This window comes from Tasmannia lanceolata, unplaced genomic scaffold, assembly GCF_043159265.1.
Source record: "Tasmannia lanceolata isolate RefF3 unplaced genomic scaffold, GAP_Taslan_0.1 ptg000037l, whole genome shotgun sequence".
Taxonomy (NCBI): Eukaryota; Viridiplantae; Streptophyta; class Magnoliopsida; order Canellales; family Winteraceae; genus Tasmannia; species Tasmannia lanceolata.
The window spans coordinates 2,249,590-2,259,353 of NW_027518714.1; the positions used below are offsets into that span (position 1 = coordinate 2,249,590).

General features: G+C 39.2%; 1 long non-coding RNA gene and 1 pseudogene across 1 annotated transcript; one reads left to right on the top strand and one right to left on the bottom strand.

Annotated features, from left to right (window-relative positions):
* The first annotated feature begins 2,373 nt into the window (after positions 1-2,373).
* LOC143860264 (non-specific lipid-transfer protein 1 pseudogene) lies at positions 2,374-2,727 on the top strand (annotated as a pseudogene).
* A 2,671-nt stretch (positions 2,728-5,398) lies between these two features.
* Positions 5,399-9,764, bottom strand: LOC143862356 (uncharacterized). Its single transcript, XR_013240269.1, has 2 exons — positions 6,881-9,764; positions 5,399-6,788 (listed from the first exon to the last, which is right to left on the bottom strand). It is a non-coding gene; the product is annotated as an uncharacterized LOC143862356 (long non-coding RNA).

The following is a 9,764-nucleotide window of genomic DNA, read 5'->3' on the forward strand; positions in this document are numbered from 1 at the left end:
GAAAGGTATACCATTGAGTGGGCACAGGGGGTAAATTATGCCCACCCCCTGTAGGATCCAACTAGATAAATATAGGATTAGAGGAAGGACATGCACTTGGAAGTGCTTAGGGTATTTAGATTTGACGGTCTTCTTCAGGGTAATGTCCTGGTGGGGGCCACTTGCCTAATGCGGTCGTAATTACATACATTGTGTGAGATCTTAGTGGAATGACTATTGGATCCCTACGACGATCCCACTCACAACTCGCTAGACCCTTAAAGGATTGTTGGACAATCCGGGTTCCGTACTTTATTGCGCGCGAGGAATGGATTGGATAAACTGTATATCACACCAGAATGAGACACACACCATACATAAGGTGCATACACACTTAATAGAAAAAAAGATACACCATATTATGGCAGTGTTATGTTTAATTAACATGTGCTCAATGAATACTTAAATCCTATTGGTTGAGGGTTTAAGTTAGAAGCATAAATCTTATTGGTTGGTAGTTAATTGGTTTATTGTGCATGTGCATAATTAAAGGTTGAATCATAGTGAGTGGGATCTAAGTGAAATCCTATTGAGTATTGACTACTAGAATGGTGTATTCCTATCGGTTGGAATTTTGGAAGGAAAGAGAGTTTGAATTTAAACTTGGAAACCCACTCGAGTTTGGAAGGCTTCTACACACTTCAACCATGGAAAAATTATAAAATTGTTTTTGCCCCTTATTGTTTTCTTTTTAAGTTGGAAACTTGATGGGAGATAGTGTTGTAATTGCACACACTTTCCAAAATCAAGAGGGATTCCTAGTGGGAAAGGAAGTCCTGTGAGAGCTCTATAAAATGGTGCTGGGAGTGTACAAATTTTAATAGACAAGCAAGCCATCCCCTTCCCTTGTGAAATTCGTCCAACTCCCTCTCTTAGTTTTCTCTCTCTTTCCCTTCTAGTTTGAGCTCAAGTTCTAGTTCTATCTTGGCTCTAGTTATAGTTTTGATTTGGGTTTTCAGTTCTTGAAAACCAAGTACCTCTTAGATATCAAGTTGGGTTTAGAACCCAATGATCATCTTCTTCCTCATTTCATCCTTGCAAGCAATAGAAGCCACTACTTCGACGTTTGAAGGAGAGTTCGGGTTTGAGAAACGTCGAGCACACTTAGCGAAGATTAGATCATGCAGCGATTAACCAAAAAAGGATAATCAATTGTGAGCTTTCTTTTGCTCTTGTATTTCCGTTTCATCACTAATATGAATCTAGTAACCAGGATCTTGGTTGTGTTGGTGGAAATCGAATTTTTTTTGTTTTTCGTGCATACTAGCTTCCGCGGCATGCATAGAGATTCCACCACCAACTTTCACAAACTTTTGATGGCCAACAATATTCATGTACCTAATCTCCATACACGTGGCAGTGGGTCCATAACAGGATTTTTTTTGTCCTTCGGGCCCTGCTTGGATTGCAGGCATTTTCTGGAAAAGTTCAAAAAAAATTTCCAAAAATTTCATGTTTTGACATTGTTTGAATACACATGAAAAAAAGTGACTTGAACCACCGCTGCTCTAGTTTTATTAGCGTGGACCATTAATTTTCAATGATATCCCTACAAATTATCCTCACACTCTAAATTATGGAAATAAAAAAATTCCTAAGCCTCAAGATATCATTCCTTCGGTTAGCCATTCATTCTCTGCTTCAGTCTTAACTCAGAACACTTAATTTATACCTCATATACAAAAGACCTCTAACAACCAGAAAAAGACAGATTAAAACGGCTAACTTGAGCCCCTATTAGTAAAGGCTAATAGGGTGCACGAATAAAAAAAGTTAATTTCCTAAACAAATTACTTTCGTGCAATCCAACCTTAGCCCAAGGAAAACAGTGACTGTTAAAAAAAAAATCTCATATAGTAATTTTAGGATATATTCTATCAATTTATCTTGTTATCTTTCCTATAATGAAATGTAAATTTGCTTCTCTTTTTTATTAACTTGTTAACAATAAATTTTTCTTTTCCTCCAATTCCTCTATTTTTTATTTATCTTTTACTCCCTTTCATTCGACCTAAAAATGGGTGAAAAACAAATTTAAACTCAATTTTACGTCCAAACAAACATATCCTTAGACTACGCTTTCCCTTACGAAATTCTCAACAAGGTTCATTCGCTTTGCATGAAATCAGGAGCATGCATGATGTACCCACCTAAAGAAGAAGAAAAAAGGGAGCATGCATGAAAATACCATGATATGCAAAATCTTCCTCCCTCGTTCTTGCCCACAACAACCTATATAAAGCACACCTCATGACACCTTAAGCTACATTAAACATAGAATTTAGCCCTACTTGAGCTCCTCTTAGTGAAAGAATTATCAATAATTAAAAGGCTATGGAGATGGGTCGTCGCAGTCTCGCCTCCCTGGCTATTCTCGTGCTACTTTGTGGTTTAGCTATGGGTGATATCTCATGTGACAATGTTACTGCCGAGCTTGCCCCTTGCCTGGGTTACTTGACAGATAGGACGAACAAATGCCCGTCTGCGTGTTGCAAAGGGATTGTGGTTTTGAAGAACGAGGGAAAAACTAAGGCGGATCGTCAAGCTATCTGCAGGTGTCTCAAGGACGATCTAAAGAAGTTTTCTCGGATCAATTTGGACCGTGCCGCTGGCCTTCCTCCTAAGTGTGGGGTTAAACTCAATTTCCCCATCACCCCTGACATTAACTGTAATACTGTACCAATTTAAGTAAATCTCTCTCTCTCTCTCTCTCTCTCTCTCTCTCTCTCTCTCTCTCTCTCTCTCTCCATCTAAGTTTGTTTTCTCTTGCAGGATTACCTGGTAATTACTAAAGAGACTGAAGTTGCTAAGGACCTCTTGCTCAATATTATGTCCTAGTAAATAAATGTGGGTTAAAGTATAGCCAATTATGTAACGACTTATCGTCTGGTTAGCACACTATCCATTGTTATGATCGTTCTTAATGGTATATATTCACTTTCTGCCTTCTTCATTTTCCTTATTGGTTGAATTGACTTTTGCTGGGTTAAGCATTCTTCATGTGAAAATGGGAGAAATTATATGATGAAAGGCCATATAAACACATAAAGGTTGTACGGTAGAAGCACCACCCCTGAGATTTGATCAAACAGCAGCTCCTCAAAAAGTGAGCTGTTGTTGGATCGATTAAATATCAAGGATGGGATGATGAGTACATGTTTATAAGGCATTTTATCATATAAATTCTCGTGAAAATGAAAATAGTAGTGTGTAACTTGGGCAGGGTTCAAGCCCGACCCTGACGGTTTCTACCTGATTTCGGCCCATGTTGGGTTGGCATTTCCTTTGGTTGGGTTGGGTTCGGTTAGGGTTTGGAAAAGCCAACTTGATTTAATTTTTGGTTGGTTTATCATTGAAACCTTGGGCAGCCAGGCCTGACACGAACCCTACCCCATCCCAATGTCCCACGCCCCTATTTTTATCGTGCTTTCAAAATTTTAGGGTTATGGGTCTTTTTTTGTCTTTGCCCTATGCTAACCCTAACCAAATTAGTTCCAACCAGGCCCAATTTGGAAATTTGGGTTTCTAGGGTTTAGAGATTTAAAGGTGGTTGGCATTAGGCTTGACACTCCTTGACTAGCAAGTCATAGGAAACGGAAATGCGTTTTGGCTCCGTTCCTTTCGACGTAAAATTGGATGTAAAATTTGTTTTATGTTCATTTTTACAACATAAAACAAAAAATATCACCCTAAGAAAACAAGGAGGAGAGCTCGAACCCCCACAAAAAGCCTAAAACTGTGATAATGACTATCTTCAGCCATTTTCACTTCGGTCTTTATGTTCAGTCTCTCTGTCCAGACTACCGCGTGCAACTAAGTTATATTACAACCAATTAAATTGAAAACTTGAAATCATCATTCATCCAATGCTTATATGTAAACTTCATGGCTATATTTTAGCAACATTAGCTTCAAAATCCTCAAACGCAGGCACTGGGTCTCCTTTAGTGGAAGAAGATCTGGTTCTAAATCTTCATTGACTCGGGTTCAAAGTCTAAACCTTCATCTTTGGATAGTGTTAAAAAAAGTCCGAAGAGCTAAAATCACTTGCTAATTGTAACAAACGATAGCCAAAACATCTCCACTCCTCTCACCTTTTCCATGATTATAATAAGGGAGTTGCTAGGGACCATCTCATGCAACATGCCGTTAGCGAAATGCCTTCTGCGAGGGTCCCTAGCAAATCACTTGTAATAATATTCATAGATCACTTGAAACCACGAAAATGCACAGCAACATCTTGAAAATGTATGAATGATATCTTATGAAAAATCAAAATGATTATCATCAGAAGGATGGCATTGTAACTCCTTTGACTCAAGCTCAGTGAGTCAGCACCAAGTTGATTCGGTCTTCGACGACCGTTCATGACCAAAATGGGTGTAAACATTGTCCCCCAAATTCCTTCAATATACAGAAGGAAATTGATGGAATGTTATCCCGACTCAAAACAAGTCAACTTTCTGTACCTGGCCGAGTCCATAAATTTTCATTCTTTTGTATCTTGGGCTCACTATGACATTGGCAATTAATGCTCCCTTGGAAGTAGTCTTATCACCTCTTCGGAGATGAATATGCATTTTAGGTCTTAATATCTTCGGTGACATTGCTAAAAAAAGGAAAAGCTCCAATGAAACCTTGTTTAAGAAGGAAAGGAAGAAGACAAGGAGTAAGCATCCAGGGGTTTGGAAGGAGGTTCAACAATGCACCCAAAAACAATGGCAATGTTGTTGATCCTAGGAAGCTGAGGTTGAAAAATAATGGCCTTTTTTTTGCCAAATGCCTAGGAAGGATAAGAACTTTGGCCCGAAATAAACCCTTGCAAGTATGGAGGAGATGAGGGTGCACGGCTTGGAAGCACAAAAATCCACCACAGAGATGCGTGCAAAGTATAATGAGGGGGAGGATTAAGCAAGCTCAAGAATTGGAACCACGCACTTTATTTATATCCGTAGCTGGATTTCACTAGTTTTGGAATAATCAGGAATAGAATGGGAGAGGAAAAGATATGCAAGACTAGCATAATCCACCTTAGAATCATTCAGCATTGCAGACGAAAAGATATGCAAAGATCCTAGTGCTGCTGGTCCTTCATGTACCAAATAATGATAATAATTAAATAATAATAACTTTATTATAAGAAACAAAGAAAGAGTAGGGACACAATCAACAATCAACTGAGCTGTGAATGGAAAATAGAAAAATAAACAAAGCAAACACCATCAAATCCCAAATTATTGTCTCCATTCCGTTTTTATTGTAAGCTCATTCTGCTGACTGACGATGAACATGCAATCAGCAAGTATAAATTAGATTATCAAAAATTTAATAAGATTTGATACCCTCACCAGCCAAGAAGTAGAAGCTTTAATAGAGCCATGCGAATATAGAGGCTATTCTTTGCTTGTCTAAAATATGCATCACTCAGGTCACCATCCACATCCACCGTGATTTACAACAACATACACAACAGAATATTAAAAACACAATATTAGAGAAAAGGGGAATGATAGATTCAAGGGCCCTCTTTATGCAAGGGCCGGAGAAGGGCCCTTGAATAGATTCACGCCATTTTTAAAGCCGGTTGAGAAACTGAATTCGGTTGCACTTAATGACATGGATCTATTCAGGGGCCATTCTTTAGCCCTTGCATAAAGAGGGCCCTTGCATCACACCCAACACATTCCCATCCACAATGTACTTCCCTCTAGCCTTTTCATATAGATCAATTCTCTCACCAAATCTTTCTTGTTGAATGTGCGTCTGATAAACCACATCACATTTAGAAGCCACTTCCATCAGATCATTGCTTTCTTCCCACTCAAACCCCCTTAGATGTCAGATAGTTTTTTATGTCATCCTGTTAAAAATAAAAGTATATGGACTATCTATTTCTATAAACAGAATTTCACAGAAATGAAAATAAAAAAATTGAAGTGTATTTGGTTTGTGCATGACTACATGGATGTGCATGTGCATGAATCAGGGTGCATATGTGCTAGTTCATGCATAATGAGATGTGCATGTGTTTGTTTGAGTGCATGCATCTGCATGTGCACGCGTGTCAGTGTTTATGTGTTGTACCGTATATTCCATGTTTGAAAATGGCGCGCACACACACACACACACAGAGAGAGAGAGAGAGAGAGAGAGAGATGCGTCATTTGATCTGCCCCACTTAATGAATCCATTTTATAGCATGAGCCCACGGCCGCATAAAAAGCACAATGCTTGAGAGAAGCTCAAACAAGCCTACAGTCACAACTCACTCATAACATGCCAACCCTAGAGTCATGTTTCATTGGAAGCAAGCGAGTATTTTTAATATATCCATACAACAAGATAAAAGACCAATTCTAGTAAATATGAAAATAAATCTAACAGCATCATTACAATGGAATAACAATTACTATAACAAGCTATTTCCAGTTACAAATGCACCCTAGGCTTTTCAAAGAAGCCAGAAGGCTGTCAAAAGAGATATTTACAGAAAGCAAAAAATCAATAGTTCTTTCTTTCTTTTTTTTGAATGATAAGCAAAAGTAATAGATCCTCTATAAAAAGTGCAAGGCATGTAATTTGATTACCCCTGCTATAAAACATCATTAACCACCACGATGTCATACATACATACTTGTGTTGGATGCTGTCCTGGACCATCCCCGGCATTAATAACTCTTTTGGCAGCACCACTTTCAAAGTGTCTCATGACAATATATCTGAGTATCCTTCAACAGTTCTTATTGTATCTGCACATGAAGCTCAATCAAGAAAATTCCCATTCAAAGAAAAAAAAACCAGTCTCCAAAATTGAGCAATGTAAGTAATGAATGAATGTTACCTTCAAGTGTCACCCCCTTGGCAGCTGATGAAAATTCCCATGCATCTTCTGTCATCAAAACTTCTCCACCCAACCGTTTCATGGTAGACTCAAAGGACAACCTAGTTCGTGTTGAGGGTTCATAAAAGAGAGTGGCCATGAGATATGTCACGCCCCGACCCCACTGTGTTACCCTCCCTGGTTTTGTTTTCCAGCAGCACTAACCGTGCCCGACCCACTCCGCGGGGCCCGCCCCTTGGAGATGCTGAAAACGCGTCTACACAGGGAGAGGGGAAATCCACATATATAGCCCAGTAACTTTTCCTTCCTTTCCGATGTGGGATCTCACAATCCACCCCCTTAGGGCCCAGCGTCCTCGTTGGCACACCGTACTGGATGGGAGGTCCCGCTCTGATACCATTATGTCACGCCCGGACCCCACTGTGTAGATATTGAAAGATCCCACATTGGAAAGGGAGGAAATGTTTCTGGGATATATATATGTGGATTTCTCCTCTCCCTGTGTAGACGCGTTTTCAGCATCTCCAAGGGGCGGACCCCGCTGAGTGGGTCGGGCACGGTTAGTGCTGCTGGAAAACAAAACCGGGGAGGTAGATGACCCAGAACCGAACAATATCTACACAGTGGGGTCGGGGCGTGACATAATGGTATCAGAGCGGGACCTCCCATTCAGTACGGTGTGCCAGCGGGGACGCTGGGCCCTAAGGGGGGTGGATTGAAAGATCCCACATCGGAAAGGGAGGAAAAGTTACTGGTCTATATATGTGGATTTCCCCTCGCCCTGTGTAGACGCATTTTCAGCATCTTCAAGGGGCGGGTCCCGCAGAGTGGGTCGGGCACGGTTAGTGCTGCTGCAAAACAAAACCGGGGAGGGTAGGTGACCCAGAACCGGACAATATCTATACAGTGGGGTCGGGGCGTGGCAAGATAGCCTCTCAAACTTTTACTTACACGAGAATTCTTCTTAATCTTTTCCATCTCTCTTGCCACTTCAAATATAGCATTCAAAGTATCTCTATTGAATTGTTGAGCCTCAATTACATCATCAAGTTGAAAATTTTCTCCGATAGCAAATGAAGAGTAAGCAATGTCAGAAGAATAACATTGACTTTCATTTCTACATAATATTTTTTGGGTCTGTTCATTTGTAAAGGGTTTCATAGCATGTTCAAAGAATGATTTAGGTACAACTATTTTCTTAAAGACGATGCTTGAATAAGGACATAAAACTTTTTGCCATTTGGTTGCAGATAAAATTTTGAATTTGGGACAAACATGCCCCTATGTATGTTTCCAGCAGAAAGAGAAGATGGGTTCATTGTACTAGAATGAAGCATACATGGTGGGATCAAAGAGTTTCTCGTAGAGTCCCTTGAAAACCCAATAAAGTATGGAAGACTAATTGCTTTGATACAGCTTCAGTTCAAACTGTACAATCAAAAGAAACAAAACATTTGGGTGGAGTTTTAAGATGGTTTGTGTTTAACTTTAAGAAACTGAAAGCTGAATAACACATGCATTTGTAAATCATGGATTTAACTATAGCCATTGAAGGAAGGTGTTGGGAAAGTTGCCTTATTTCCCACCACCGTTACTTGGGTGGGAAGGCATGGCAAAATAGAAAATGTTTATTTTTTAGGTTTTCTAAAAACCTAGTGAAAACTTATAAAAATTTGAAAACTTTTAAACAAATTTTGGAGTTTTGAATCTTTGAGTGTGAGTCAAATAACGGCTGAGAAAATTTTAAACTTTGGATCAAAACTGAAGAATATAGCAGTTAAGGGAACTTAGCATGTGAAAGAATAGGGGCTTGATTCCTATAATAGATTAAATTTGAGGTTAAATAGTACGGTCAGTATGCAAGACAACTATATTGTGTCGAATCAGAGATGGTATAGCCACCGACTTTTTCTTTGTAAGCGAATAAGGGTTTGTTTATCTCTTCAAGTGATAAAGAAACACGAACCTGCAATGTAATTGAGTAACTATGCGTTTGGAGAACTTAATTACAATAATATGAACATGTTCTGAAAGTTCAGACGAGTCATGAAAAACAGTAGTGCAAAAATTCAGACAACGAATAGATATAAGTGCCAATTAGAAAGAGAGCATCTCATATGTGGCTGAAAATAATTGTGTGTTTATGACAGAAGATTGGATTTTAGTTATGCTTGAATAATGAGATTGCAAAAGGTGGACACAGTGATTAAAAGATATGTAAAGCTTATTAACTCGCTGCTTGTTGTGGCAGACTAAAATACGCAGGAATATAAGTTGCTATCAGTAATAAATAAAGTAAGTTTAGGTTTGTAAATGAACTGATGAAGCTCACAGAAGTTGATGATGAAGGTGGGTTTCGGAAACCCTGTTTGAAGCTTGAGAGATGGCGTCTTGTCGCTGCCTCGTGATTGAAGTGGAGAAAAATGTAGAAAACAAATGAAGAAAAGGGAAGAAAATTGCTTAAAAGATGTTTGAAGGGAATGGGAGCTTGTAGCTATGGATTTCTCGTGTGAGAATGTTCTGTGAGAAAGTTGTGTCCTTAAAGAGGATCATTGAGGGGTTTTTATAGAGGGGAATGGGCAAAAATAGCCATTGGGAAGGATCAATCAAAGCTTTGTAGGGTTTGAAAACCGGGTTTGGGTGAGATTTTTGGAAGAAAACAAATGTAAACCAAGCAATAAATAGATTTGATGGGGATTTTTGAGGGGATGACGGATTTAGGGGAAGATTTTAGGTTTTTCAAAGAGATTCGGCCCTATAAGAAAGGATTTAGGGCAAAGAAATAGGATTTGGGGGAAAATGCAATAGGAAAGAGGAAATCTCGTTTTTGAGCCCAATGGCATTTTTTTGTAAATTTGAAGAAGTTTGGAGCTGTTTGGGTAGT